The 14,881-nt window shown below is 47.3% G+C and overlaps 1 protein-coding gene and 1 long non-coding RNA gene across 4 annotated transcripts in view; one reads left to right on the top strand and one right to left on the bottom strand.

The window, feature by feature from the left end:
• The window catches only part of CD82 (CD82 molecule), a 33,643-nt gene extending 27,609 nt beyond the window's left edge, over positions 1-6,034 (bottom strand). The window contains exon 1 of one of the 3 annotated variants that reach the window (XM_085224612.1): positions 6,012-6,034. The gene's annotated coding sequence lies outside the window, so the exon portion shown is untranslated. Of the gene's footprint in view, positions 1-5,291; positions 5,798-6,011 lie in introns of those variants that run through there. The other 2 variants (XM_085224611.1, XM_085224609.1) reach the window with 2 other exon arrangements.
• Positions 6,035-12,780: 6,746 nt separating this feature from the next.
• The window catches only part of LOC146544277 (uncharacterized), a 73,716-nt gene continuing 71,615 nt past the window's right edge, over positions 12,781-14,881 (top strand). Inside the window, exon 1 of the long non-coding RNA XR_014883481.1 lies at positions 12,781-13,609. This is a non-coding gene — a long non-coding RNA (uncharacterized LOC146544277). The remainder of the gene's footprint in view (positions 13,610-14,881) is intronic.

Genomic DNA, 14,881 nt, shown 5'->3' with positions numbered 1-14,881 from the left:
CACCTCAGTGGCTGTTTCCCCTGACAGCAAACACCCCATAGTGACAGAGAGCAGCTGTTTAGGCTCCTGTGGGACAACGCCGGATGCACAGCCATCTAGTTGTATACACTCCACTAGCTCTTGCTGGAAGCTGACAGCTGGGTTTGCAAGAAGCTTTCCATCTGCCTGGAGCTGATATGTAGCAGGGACTCACTGTTTTACAACAGCATCAAGTCTAAACCACCACCACAACATTGACAACCCCAGCTACCATGCCCTGTAGGCTCAGAAGCTGCAATGAAACGTGCTGGAAAGGGATGCAGAATCAGCTTCTGAAACCACAAGCGGAACTGTGACATCACTGCAGCCTCTGAGGGCATTAATACTGCTTGTGCCATTCCACGAAATAGCCTCCACTTGAAATAGCCTCTTGTGTTGTGGCAGCAGCTGGCTTGATGGCCCTTTCAGCAGACAGAAATTCCCATGCACCTTCAGCAGCAGGACCTCAGGCCCCATAGTTGTGCTACAGGAAACCTTGGTGCTGCTCCACAACACCATGCTCTGCAAATGTCAAGCGCTGCACAGCTGGCTGAGAGCAGAAATCTTCCCTAATTAAAAGAGATTCCTAAGGGAATGCAGCACAGATTTACTGCATAACTCAGAGGGATTGGCTCTTCAGTTACTGTGTACAGTGTCTTTAGAAAACCTGCGAAAGAAAGGGACCTAAAGGCAAAGAAGAGCTCAGTCTTGTTGGGAACATCAAGGCAGTCCCTTTCTCTCCCACTGTTTTTTTTCCCAGAGGAATGAACAGAATTAGAATTGCTGCCTGCCATTTGAGCCCTGTTTCTTCAAGCACAAGGAAGACGCTATGCAACAGTTGCTACTTCTGGTCAGTGCATAAGTCAAGGCAACAGCAGCGTGGGGTGGAGCCCTGCCGAACTGCAGGTCCCTCAACCTAAGCCCAGCTCAGCATTCTGGGTCCATGCTCAGTTAGGAAACCTCACTCTGTGATCAAAAGCAGCAGAAGAGTATCGAGGGGACAGGAGGCAGTTTACTTGGTAAAGCCTGCACTAGGAAGCTGAGGCCATTCCAGTGAAGCCACCCAGGACTTGACTCATCCCAGTGACTTAGTGCATGCTGACACATGACCAGCTCCATAGCAGTCAAAAAGATGCTCCAATTGTGACATGCTAGCAGGAGACGTGCCTCAGACCCACTGCCAGAACGGCATCCTTTTGTGTAAAGAGTCTACAAATGGCTCGATTACAAGCAGGAAGGGGATGAGCAGATCAGTTCACATGATGCAGTTCAACCACAGGCATGTGAGACCAAAGTCCCAACGCATGCTTGATATTAACATCACTGAACACAGCCCTCCTCTTTAACTGCTGTTCACACATAAGGCATAGACCTCATTTTCCAAACAGTGCTAAGTCAGTTGAAGGACCAAGGAGAAATTGGAAAGAAAAAAAAAGGCAGAAAAGGAGTAAGACATTCTCCAACGTGGATATTTTTGCTGTAGAGCACCTAGCAACCTAGAAACACCAAGAAAGCTACAGAAACGCCTCTGGAAAGATCTAACCTGAGTGTGTGAAAGCCAGCATGCAGCCATTTCATGCAGCAGAGGAGTTGTTCTAGTTAAGTTACATTTCAAAATTGATTCCCAACCAAATTGCTAATCATCCATCACAGGAGACAAGCCAACTCCAGGCGCCCCGGGTTTACATATCCGTATATCGTAGGATGGCAGCAGCAGCCTTTGTTCTATTAGACAACACAGCCACATCCAGTGACCATGAAGCCCTTCTCCGGAGCAGGCCTGGCAAACAGGCTCCTTCACTCCCAACAGGTAGAACTGCTTTACAGCACGTCAGTGCCCAGCCATGCAAATCACCATAGGCCAGCTCCTCTACATAATTAATCTTTTCCCAACCACCCAGTGGGGCACTGGCAGGTGGCCATGGGAACAAGGACAGCGATTCCACTGTGGGAAGGAGCGTGTGGCTCCAGCTCTCACCTCTCAGCCCTCCCTCTGCTTGTGCCTTTTAACTCCAGTGCAATTATTTTTGTCTACAAGGGGAACTCTGCATTATATAGCTTCAAATTTCTGGGCTGCTGGATATCCTAATGTATGTAGCTCTTTCTATTTAGTATTTGTCCAGCATACATTGCCACAGGATTACCATCACACTGGAAGGGATAAAGCTTACTGCCAGGCAACAGCTTTGCAGCAAAAGCTCTTTGTAACACACCTGTCTACTCAAGGCTGTGCTGCAGAGAAACTAGACTAGCAGCATCCTTAGCAAATGCCAATAGTCCTTCACCAATTTACAACACTCCTGATGGCACAGCAAAGCTGCCGAGCTCCTTAAAGACGGGCAGGCCATTTACCTCCATAGTAAGTGTCAAAAATTGAGTACATGCACTGCTTTTATTTGGCAGTGCCCCAGTTCTGGAGATCCACCAAGGAGAGAAAAGAACTAAACCAGGCAGCCCACACGTGTGCTTCTTCTCATAAGAGAAAGCCTGTTTTCCTTCACTTTCCTCCCCTGTATTTACCTTGGATGAGCCCCAAGCTGCCTGGCATTCTTGTTCTGCTGTGTTCGAGGGGTCTTATGTGGGTGCAGGAACAAGACCCCACCTGCATGCTCTGGTCCCCATCCATCTTAACAGGCTTGAATTTTATTCCCTTTTTCTGCTATCACCCACAGAGCAGTCCCTTTTGCAGAACTGCCCACAGTCATGCCTCATCTGTCTTCCAGGATATCAGCTAGCTCTGAATCTGTCAGCACGCAAGCAATGATTTCAGCAATTTCCAGCACGCAGTTCCTGGTGCTTCACTTATCACCCTGTCAATGTGCAAGTCAGCCATTAACTACCTCAGCCCTCATAATCAGAGGAGCTTTCAGCAGAGCACACAGCTGAGTAACAAACAGGCTCTGTCACAGCTGACTGCTCATCCAGAACTGCCAGCCTCACATCTCGTGTTATTTTTCTGCCTTGCCTAGAGATAGCCTCTTCCATATGTAAGGACTCTAGACCCCACAGCGTTACCACTACACTCGCAGACAAATGAAGTCAGGGAGCTAGGAGAAGGAGGTGCAGATGTGGTGCACCTGTGTTAGAAAGGTGAAGTTTAGGCAGTTAATTCTGATGCACACTGATTTTTTTCACCCAGAGAAAGAAGGGCAAAAACTAAGGCTGCAGTCCCCACTTGCTGCACAGGCCCAGGGGGAAGCACTGTTGCCTCCCTCCGTCTCTCCAAGGCATTCAGTCACAGTTTGAGCGCTGCTGAACCAGATGAGCAGGGAACCAGTGTCACTTCCTGCTCACCAGCAAGTAGGAGATAAGGAAGAAAGTGGCCACCATATTCCTCAGGCACCATACAAGCAGACCAATACTGACTACCTGATATGGCACGGGGCATGGTCCACATTAGAATATTGCTTTGGATTTCCTGTAACAGATCCTGAGCTATCAGTGCTCAAGGTCCATGCTGCAGTAGCTCCCTTTACCTCTGCTGAATGCTTCCTGCTGTAGTAGTCCCAACAAAAACCACAGCTACTACTTGGGATGGGAAGTGTCTTCAGGCCTGTGAGTACTAGATCTGTAAAGCTTCCATATTTCCAATTTGCCTTTCCAAATTGAACACTGAATGAACACCTTCTGCCCTAGATGGCCTCCTGCAGACTTATTAGTGTGATGCAAGGACAGGGAGATATATGAGAGAGATAAAACCTTTCCTCAGCTACAGCCAGATGAAGAATTTCATATTAAGATCCTTCACAGTTCAAGCTCCTGCTTGAAGGCAGGAATGGCTCAGGTAACAGGAGCAGGAAACTTGTACGGAGCTCTGCTTGAGCATCTCCCGCACCACCTCACAGCTGCAGGTCATGCTACACCTGTCTCTATTTTAGTACTGGGACAGACAGCAGGAATGAAGGAAGTCCAGATGAGCTGCATCACTAAAGCTGCTAAATCCTCTTAAGGGAGGAACTTAGATGGGGTAGGACAGAGATTGCCTGTGGGAGGGCTTTCTCCAAGTAATGATCTTGTGCCCTGCTCTATTTCTGTTGCTTGCAAGTAAGAAGTGAGTAAATGCTGTGCACCAGAGGTGGTTCTCACCAGATGCTTCTCCCCAGGTCCTCGGAGCAGTGCCATTGCAAAGGGACCCTGTAGTACGCTGACAGACTTTCAGACAGCGAGGCTCTGGCCATATGCCTCCGCTCTGCACTTCTCAGCCAGCCAGCAAGCACCAGAGCAGAGGTGTGAGCCCAGTGCTACACAAAAGAGGGATTTTCTCAAGAACAAGTTTTGAGCTCCGATCTCACGCACAGGATGGAAACACTAGAGCTGGTCCAAGCCATGGGAACACTTCATCCTGAACGAGCTATATGAAGTTTATGGATGTACTGAAGCCAACATTTAGATTCCAAGGCTTTTTTTTTTTTTTTTTTTTTTGCTTTCTTTTTTTTTAATACTGAGTGGTCAATTTGATGTTAAAACACACGCAGCAGAGTTCCTGTGCTGTGGAGCAGAGGTGGCACATCTGGACAGTAGCAAGCCCTTATCCGTGCATCAGCAGACTGGTTAGCAGTCACACTGCGTGGCAATTCACAGCCAACATCCATCCAGCTACTGAAATTCAGGCAGCACTCAGAACCCTGCCCTTCAACAATAGCTTGGAAGAAAAAAGGAAAAAAGAAGGCAGAGCAGGCTGGACCGGTACCACATCCCCACGGCAGTATCGCAGCAGGGCTACGACTGCCACAGTCGCATCTCACCCACCTCGCAGGAATTAAGCAGGACGGAACGCCGCTGAGGACTGCCCACTCCCACCGGGCACAGCCGGGCACGCTCAGCCTCCTGAAGCTGTCTTTTCCCGCAAGGACGGCCCCACAGAGCCGCACGCCGGACTGCGGGACACCTCTGTGTTGCAGAGACGGCTTTTGGGGCGCAGTAGGATCCCCCGGGCTCACCCCTATCTCGCGGCCCCTGCCCCACTTGTAGCACAGCTCCGCCAGCGCCGTGTCGGCCGCTAACCGCAGTCCCGCCACGAGGCCGCCCGCAGCCCGGGGAGAGCCGGGCACAGCCCCGGAGACGCCGCGAGCCCCGGCCGGCCGCGATGCGAGGCGGCCCCGCAGAGCACGGCGCCACCGGCCCCGTACCGCGGAAAGCCCCGGGCAGCCCCAGGCGCCTCGACCCAGCCCCGCACTTGCACCCGCCGAACCCGGGGGAGCCGAGCCCCAGGCGGGAGCGGGATCCCCGCGCGGCAGCCTCGACCTCTTCCTCGCGGGCCGCCCCGCACCTACCTATCTACCTTTCCGCTGCGCTCGCCGCTCCGCTCGTTCTCTCCGCCGCTCTACCCCTGAGCTGGCGACCCGACCAGGGGCGGAGCCGGCGGTTGCGTTCAGCCAGCTCTCGGAGCGGGACCCACCGCCCCCAGGCGGCCCGTCCGAGCGTCCCGCACCTGACCTGAGGGGCTGCCCGTATCTGGGCTTTTTTGGGGTTCTTCAGATAGCGACCCGAGCGCTTCAACACTTTCGGCCATTCATCTCGCTGCTGCTCTCTGCCAGGTGAAGCCAAAAAAAGCCGGTTTCCCCGAACAGGCCGTTCCGCTGCCCCGGCCAGCCCTGCGCACGTCAGCAGCGCTGCCGCATTGTTCCCATCTAAGCCCCGCTCAACGGCCGCTTTGCCCCAGCGATTACAGCGCTGCGGTGACAGCGAGGTGCCGGGCTGCTGACCGCTGCCATTGCATTGTTCTCACTTCTGTGCAGCGACCGCTGCCCGCGGCGGGCTCACGGCGCTGCTTCTTTGTTCTCTTCTTTGTTCTCGGCGTGTAAAAGAACGTCACACCGGGATCCTGCCGCTGTTTCCTAGGCAGAAATAAACAGCGAGAAGGCTCCTCATTTAAACGTGGTGAAATCACAGCAGCTGAGGCAACCCTGAAATGAGGGAAGGTTGAGCGGTCCCTCATCTTTCTGTGAAGCTGTGACCGCACAGTGGGTGAACGCAAGCCCTGCTACACTCACCTCCATCATGGGCCTTGGGTACCGTGAGCAAGGAGGGGCCGCGGGCCTCTGGAGCACAGGTACTGGGGTGGGTGCTGAGACAGAGCAGAGAGAGTGGAGTGGAAGCAGAACAAGTGATTCACAATGCACGGGGCTTCTGTAGGTGTGGCCTCGGCATCTCTGGCAGCCCTCCACCCCTGGTACCCTGCAAACCACCTCTGTGAGGCCAACCACTAGCCTAAGATCAGGATTGCTTGGGGCAGCATCTGGAAACTAAATAGTCCTAGGGAATGGCCTCCCTACCTCTTGGTAGTATTCCAGCATTGCCTTTCAAGCAGTTACCTTGAGTAAAACCACCCTGTTCTCAAATAAAAGTTTGAGGAGATCTTTCCCCTCCCTCCTTCAATCACTCACTCACTCACTCTTTAATGGGCGTTGTCCTGCATTTAAGCACCTAGTCAGACTTCTACCAGCTGCCTATTAAGGCCTATAAACGCTCACCTATAAAGGTGCCAGGCTGCGGGACTAGGTGGAGTTTGTTCTGTCCATCCATCCATGAATCCACCCACCTATCCACCGAGTACTCCTCAAGTTTCTGACCCAAGCCTACAGATTCTGAGCACATAGTTTGTTTCTGGTTCCTGTGAGTGTCCTACTTTGAGGAAAGAAGTCTGGGCTTGGAACATTCCCCTTGAGGTTTAGTGCAAAGGCTGTTTTTCTAAAAGAAATTGGTTTTAAAGTAAGAAGTGAGTACAAGGTGCAGTGTTAATGGATGGCTTATGCGCCGGCAGCTCCCGTGCCCAAATGAATTTGTGTCACTGGCATTGAGAACACGATATGCATTAGCAGGGCCAGCATGGAGGTATGTATGCATCAGTGACTGCATGTATATCTGGTTATGCTTCAGTGCCACTCAGATATGAGCCAGTGAGTCTGTAGAAAAGCATTAGGTCTATATCACTGAGTTTTCTGAGAACAGGGGGTAGGTTTTAAAAGATAGCTTGTAGAGAGCTTGAGTTTCATTGGAAAGTCCAAAGTGAGTCATTCGCTTCTGAGGGCTTGCAACAGGGAGTTGGAAACCATGCAGAAACAGATCTGCGGAGATGCTGCAGCTGAACCGTGCACAGATGGTAAGCTAAAAGCCCATTTATAAACAGCATCTTTTACAACATACACAGTAGGCTGGGTTCTTGGCTAGCAATAAGCCAAAAGTGCCTATAAGAAAACAGAGTGGAAAAGCCCACCGTTAATTACATGGCGTGTAGCAGTGAGGATTGAATGCCCTTTCAAAGGCAGGCAGACACCAGCCCAGAAATCACTCAGCTGATCAGTCTGCTTTGGCCTTGGGTTATCTTCATTTCAGGCCACACCTTAGCAGATGAATCCTCTCCTTGTCATTAAGAAGAGCACTGTTTAAGAGCAAGATGTATGCAGATTCACAATGTTTGAGTATTTATTTCCTTTAAACAAGTCTTTGAATTGGCCTGACATTACTGTTAATCTCCGAGGGGAAGAATCTGTGTGCTGACAGGGTCAGTACAGCGGGTGGTGGATGAGGGAATGCAGAGCTGAGTGTTCCAGTAAATTCCAGGTTGAACAAAAAGTGACCAGGCAACCTACAGTCTGCAGTCAGTGTCTGTTTAACAACACAGCATAAAATAAAGAAATGGAATACAAACCGCAGTAGAAGATTGCAGATTTTGTTAAGTCTGACTTTGGCAGAAGTATTTTCATGGCACCCTCATGGATCCTCTTCTTTTATTTGCCCAAAGCTGCGATTTTATCAGAAGAACTAGGATGGGGATTATTTGTATACAAAAATAACGATGGAGTGAACAGCAATAAAAGCGCTGTTGTTGCTGGGACTTGGAGGGAGGAGGGGGAGACTATTTACTCACATTAGGGAAAAACGTTTATCAAAAGGTATAATTTGAAAGCGGTCTGTTCTGTTTCAGGGCTAATTATTTTTAAGAATCCTGTTTTAGAGCTTCAGAGAAAACAAATCAGCTTCAGTGAATTGAAATAATGTTTTTGGTGCCCAGTTGCCCTCACCTGGCTGAAGGGAGAAATGCAGGCAACCGAAAGATCCCGGCAGAAAGGAAACCTAGGCGAAGCAGCTCCTCCTGTAGGTTGTTAGTTTGGGTCTCTGCGTGGGACCTTCGTGCCAGATGAATTCCAAAAAATACGACAGTCTCTAAGGAGATCTTGCTGATGCCCCTGAGCTCTGTTCAGTACCTGAGTACCTGGGCTAACAACAGCCAGGGTGTGACCTTATGAACCTTTGCATACTTTACAGTAATTTTTGGCAACCAGAGGTGGTTCCAAGGAGGTGGCGTTCAGCCTCAGCCCCTTTAAAATTGTATAGATGTGGGCAAACACCTGTACTGAAGTAAACACCTTGGGCTGAGAGGAATGAACATTACCCAGAAACGAGAAGAGGCTTCCTTCCTGTTTGGAATGTGCAGGGACAGATGCTAGATATTTAGGTAGTGTTAATTCCACACCCCATGGCTCCAGAGACCAGTGAGAAGTTTGTCTCTTTCAGTCCAGTTAACATAAACACTTGAGAAAGCCTAGGGAAGGAGAACTCAGTTCAAAGCTTGCCAAAGGAAATGAAAATACTCAGGAGCTGATATTGGCAGGCTGAATATTTTCTCAGTGAAATTGGTGCAACACTGGCATGACTTACCTGAAGGAGCAACGTGAGTGGATCAAGCAATCCTATGACACTAATACTTCTCACGCAAACTCAGATCCACGAGGGTATTTAGAGGCTTAATTCTTTTCAATTTAATTTGTGAAGGCATCCAATTATCCTGCTACACAGAGCCAATTTTGAATCTTGCATTGAAAAAAGCTACTTTCCCACTTTTACCTCTCTGGTCCTTCTCAGCAGATACATCCTTCAGAGCCCATGCGGGCAGAGAGGTGCCAGAGTGCTTCCCTGGGCCACCATTACTGCTCATATGGTTGCAGCAAGCCACGTGTAGAAACCAAATCCTCGAGATCTGCGCATAACTTGCAACTGTCCATGTGCTTCTCTTCCACTTGGTGTCTCTCTTTAGTCTCAAATCTGGGGCTGGATCTCAGTATTTTTCTCTTGGGGGATGACTATTTGTTATTTGTGTTATAGAAGTACCCCAAAGATTTAGTTCAGCAGCACAACTCCCTAGTGAGCAGCAATGCACAGAACCACAAAACATGATACTCTCTTCCTCTCTCTTCCAGGCTGCGTAGCTTTGCTGTTCTCTCCCCATCCATTTTAAATGTTTAAGAAATTAAAATACTTACTTTGTTTGTGCTGTTTTCTCTTGAAAATAATGAATTTGTTGTCCAATTTAATCCAGTTCGCATTATCCATAATTTGACTCACCCTCTCACCAGTGCTGGAGTTTGCAGGCACACAAGTGAAACACAAAGCATTACTTCACTGAATTCTAAACAGCATTTTTTAAAGGGATGAATTCAAAATAATGTCAAATAAAAATGCAGTCTTTGTTCTTGGTGCAAACAAAGGAGATGGGGGAGAATTTAAGAGCACTGTACAGTACTTCTAATTCTTCTGTGTATTCCAGTGGAAAATTCTGGGGAGGGAGAAGAGGTGATTTAAACCTTCATATACCAAAATCCAAAATCTTTAAGGCACATTAGACTGACGTGACAGGGAAATCCAGAAGCTTGGCTTTCTTTTCAATTTGTACCAAGTGCAAGCCAGTTTTTAATGATATAAGCTGCCCTGAGACTCTCTGCTTTGAAATACTTTAGTTATTTGCTGCCGCATGTGGAAAACACTGCAGCTTGTAGCATATATGCCTTAATGTGCCTGATTCACTCCCAATTCTGGACCTTTTCAGGTTTGCCAGTTCCTCTGAGATTAGATCTCTGAGAGAAAGTGGTCCAGATCTAATATGTTTGGCAGTCCCCTCAAATAAAACTCCTTTCTCCAAAACCTCTTGGTGTCTTGCTTAATTCTGATCTGGAGACCTAGAGACTAGACTCTCAGCTAGTATAAACGAGTGAAGTATACCACATAACAGCAGCTGAGGATCTGGAAAATTATATCGACCAATAACTTCTTACTTCATGTGGGTTCTACCCAAATAGTTCACTAGCCCTCCTGTGGGAGAACAAAGCTCTGTATATTTTCTTTTACGAGCTGTTTTGCACATAAATGCTCTCTGCAGTCCCAGTACATCTCCACTGAAACCAGTGAGAGCAAGTTAGCAAAATGTGCTTGCAGCTTATTTTTAATCCTTTTCAAAATCACAGAGGAATGTTCATCAGATTGCAGATCCCCAACGCAAAATAACTGTGGCATGTGCCAGCATTTGCTAAAAGCAGACGCTGAGATATATTTCATCCTCTTACTGTGCCTGCGTGGGACATCCTGGACTTTCCAGGCTCTGGGGTGGCTGCATGAGGATGGACGTGCCATCTAGCGGCTGCTCGTACCCATGATGCTCCTAGCACAAAAGTACAGTTTGGAGTGCCTGGGAAGTGGAAAATTCCACGTAGCAGATTCTTATCCAAAATAAATAATAAATAAAATAAAATAAAATAAAATAAAATAAAATAAAAAAACTCAAGTTGTCTGTTGTTCCCTCAGAGCACCGAACTGGAAGGTCTTTGCACCTGGCTGGATGGTGAGTGGGAATGGCCACAGCCAATCTGTGAAATACTCGCTTGATTGAGGGTTTGTCCAGAGTCCCCTGCACTGACCCAGGAAAAGGGATTCTTGCCACTTCCTATAGGCAGAAGTTTCTCCTTCCAGAAGATTCTCTCCCTCCTCCACTCACAAGGCTTTCCCTTCCTCACCACTCATTCCCTCCCCGTCCCTTTTGGTTCCCGCACAGGGGTGCTGTGGGAGTGGGAGCATTGCAGAAGGGGCTCTGGAGTGCCTCCGAACCACTCTTTAACTCCCCTCCTCATGCCAAAAACTGACTGAGTCTGCTATGAAAGGGACGTTAGATGTGGGAAAGCAATTTGCAACCCTCAGGATCCTGCCTGCCACCAGCAGAGGTTCCCCAGTGAGAAGAAGAAGGCAGAGAGGCATACTGCACACTGTCTCGAGACTCCCTCCACCAAGCCAGCACTGAGCGATCCCATACATCAGGCTATATCAAATGCAACTGCAGAGGAGGCTTTTCCTTATCTTTCAGGACAATTACCAAGTTATACATCACTTGAGTAGTCTGAGAACTATGGGGGATTGTGGTTTCTAGTAAAATGGGAAAATCTTTTCATGGTTAGCGCTGGCAATGAAATCTGTATCCCACCTCCATCTGGGCTGAGCCACAGGTGATCATTCTCCAAGAGATGAGTTCTCTCGATGCCAAAGGGCAAGTAAATAAATAACTATGTGTGAATGTGCATTTCGAGGAAAAATCATGCTTTTTTCCTTTCTCCTCCCACCCCCCATTTTGCCTCGGAGAAGTTACGGGTTTTCTCAGGTCCTCGGAGAGGCTAAAAACTGTCCAAGATGTGCTTCAGGAAAGTGATCAGTCAAAGTGAATCAGTTTTCAGGGTCTGCTCACCATCTGTGCGCCTTTAGGAGATTGTCACACTTTCGGCTGGCTTCATCCATCTCTCTAATTCCTTGGTTACAGTCAAAACAGTTATAAAAGGGCTTGGTTCCCACAGTGGGAAAATAATGGGACGCTGCTTGCTAGCATCACTTCACCCAGGAGCAGCTGACGCCTCATGGAATCTTTGAAAGGCAAACTCCTCTTCTGAGTTAGTTCTGCTGATGGAGATAACCAGGCAGAGTATTTCTCTGCTCCCTTCTGCTTCTGCTATTGGTAAGGCAATTTGATTGAGAAGGAGATCCTGCTTTCCTGAGGGATGTGCTGTTTCTGATGAAGTCACAAGCATTTGTGCCACCGGTTCACCCACCCTCAGCAATCTGGACTGATTGATTTTCAGGCAGAAGGAGCTTGATACAATGACCATGACTTTCTAGTCTGGCATGTTTTGAATTATTATTCTGTCTCTGTTACATTTTTCACATAAGTGCCCCAAGCCACCGACAGACTGTTTAGCAATAAAGAAATAATTGTCTCCACAGCAGCTAAGAGGATGCCAACAAAGATGCTGCGCGGCTGAGTCATCTTCATGTTGCAATAACGCTGCCCAGCTAGCCACCCTACAAGGTTTAACAGGCCCAGACTTTTCAGCTGGGATAATTCATCTCTTGCAGTCTCTCTCAATAAGTTTCAGTAACTAAAAGGGTGAAAAAAAAAGATTCCCTTTCATTGCAGAAGACAGCTGATGGTCTCACCACCTAAGGTGCTGACTGTCACAGTAAGTGTCTTCATTAAATGTGGCAAGCAGTGAGGAGGCTTGGGAAAAGCTCTTTCATTGTCAGAGAGCTCAGAGAAAGATCTCCTAGCACCAAGTCATTTCTTTCAGACAACCCAAACTGTTGGCCAGCGTCTGGATTTCTGGTGCAGCTGACTGCCACTGGAAGAGGACACATTGCTGGAAATCTTTGCATATCTTTGGGGGTCAGCATGCTGGGCTTGGGCACTGAGAAGTATTAAGGCAGTTTTGCAGCCTACCACAGATAGCGTGAGATGTGGACTCATCCATCCCACATCTCATCCAGCTAGTGGATGAAACTAGAGATACAGAGAAAAAGAGAGCAGCCTGTTGTGAGTAAATGTATTGTACTTCTCTGAGGTGCTCCAGAAAGCTTGGGAGGACAAAAGGCTGATGGTTTCTCTGGTCTGCCTTGGAGGAATACAAATGAATGCTGGTCTACTGGCTTGCTTGCTTTGTTTCTTATGGATCTGTCAGGGTAGAGAAGGACTTGGAAACAGATAACTTTCAAGTTTTTAGGTTCTGCTGTCAGTCAACAGAAAACCAGAAACAGGAAAATCCTAAATAGCTAGCAGAGATTCAGAATATCTCAAAGTAAAGATTTGGACAAGGGAAGCATGTGAGGGCCGTGTTCGACATCCAGGAGCTGCTTTCCTCTGAACATACAGTGATTAGGAGCTACTGTTATTCAGGACTTCAGTCTTGGCTACTTTTTAACAACCAGCGCAACATAAGAAGTCGAGACTACAGTACTGCCTGCCTGCCCGCCCTTACTGCAGGAGCACAAACTCTGGAATCTGTGCTTTATGGGAACTGTGGGCATGTTACCACAAGTTGTACCAAGATATTTCTCTCATGCATGAACCTGATGTACACTCTGAGTGTAGAGAACTGGCTGTGTCCGGACTTGTGCAACACAGAAAGCATTGGTCTGCATGAATCCAAGCTGGGCTGCTACTGCGAGTAATGGGAAGTGTAGTTAGCAAGTCAAACAGGTTACAGAGGGATCTCTGGAATGGAATACACTGAAAGGCTTTCAAGGTGCTAAAATGCACCAGAAATCAGGGAGTCCAACATCAAGAAGAGCTGGAAAAAGGCAGATCCCAGAGAGGAAACAGGCAATGCAAAGCAAATGAGGAAGGAAGAGAAAAAATGGGACATTTGTGTACCGCCCACTGCTGATAGTAAACTTTTTCAGCCTGCTATATCAAGATAGAAACAACGAGGAAGAAGAAAGAGAATGAAGTAAGATGAAATACGCCAACTGAATGCAGTTGCGTTCTTGCAAATACATATCCTTGGTAAGTATCTGATTGTTTTAGGCATTCTTAGCTTCACTAAGATCGCATCTTAGCTTTGTTAGCTTCACTAAGACTGTATCTTAGATTGATTGTACACGTAGAATCTCTTAGACATAAATTGTTGACCAAGTCTGGACTAGGAATGGATCTAGCCATACTCAGCTTCCTTATCTCTGTGGTAGAAAGAGGGTTAGAAAGAAAAGGTGCTCACTCTGAAGCTGCTGACTCAATGGAAGTGCATCCTGTATGTGTGTGTTTAAGCCTATTCTCTATGCAGTAAATAATCAAGCGTATCCAGCCATCTTGAATCTTGTCAAGTTGCTGTTAAACCACCACATCATATCTGTACTATATCAATAAATATATTCCTGCTTCTCTCTTAGGAGTGAAGCGTACCATGTAGTTGTTTCCTTCTGCAATGCATTGGCATAATTGTCAGGATGGCATGTAGGGATATCAATTGTTTACAGGAAGCATAGAATGAGCCTGGGTCTGAAATTCTCACATGAATGGGCTCATGAAAACTGTTAGAATTTAGGAGCTTTTGAATTGCACCTAGAGGTAATTAGGGACCATAAAAGGATGAGGGAGGGAAGATGTTATCTGCAGAGCACTACATTTGGAAGCTACATGTCAAGCAAGGGAGAACAGAAATACGCCAGAACAGCGAACAGAAACCAAAGCAAAGGAAAATAAATCTAGAAACCTGCAAACAAATCTCTGCAAGTGAAACAACATGAAAAAAAAAAAAATCATTATCCCTAGGCATTCCTAGAGTCACAATTTATAATCAGCCTGCAGGCATTATCTTAAATCTATAACATTCCAGAATTGAGACAACAGTGAAGGAGAGTATTTCAGCTCCTCCACTGTCAAGTCCAGCAAGGAAAGGGAAACACGTCCCAACTCTCCTCTAACCCCAGGAGGAATTGTAAGGCCTGAAGTAAGAACAAAGAACAAATATGGCTTGGAAAGCATTGGGCCTGCCATTGTGGTAGCAATGGCAATGGGAGGATGGTTGGACTAGATGATATTGCAGGTCATTTCCAACCTTGCAATTCTACGATTCTGTGATTCTATGATTCCAAGTAAAAAGATAATCAGTAAATAAATAAGAATAGCCCACGTATATATTTATATTAATTCAAATTTTTCCTTAAGGACAATTGGTGAAATCTTTTTAATAAATACAAGAGTGCAAACTCTGATGTCAACCCAACTAGGTTCTGGGAAGTAAAGCATGCAACTCAGACAGCAAAGAGTTAAGGTTAC

This window comes from Meleagris gallopavo, chromosome 5 (genome assembly GCF_905368555.1).
Source record: "Meleagris gallopavo chromosome 5, MGAL_WU_HG_1.1, whole genome shotgun sequence".
NCBI lineage: Eukaryota > Metazoa > Chordata > Aves > Galliformes > Phasianidae > Meleagris > Meleagris gallopavo.
The sequence above is the reverse complement of the archived record's forward strand: the minus strand, read 5'-3'. Positions and strand labels throughout refer to the sequence as shown.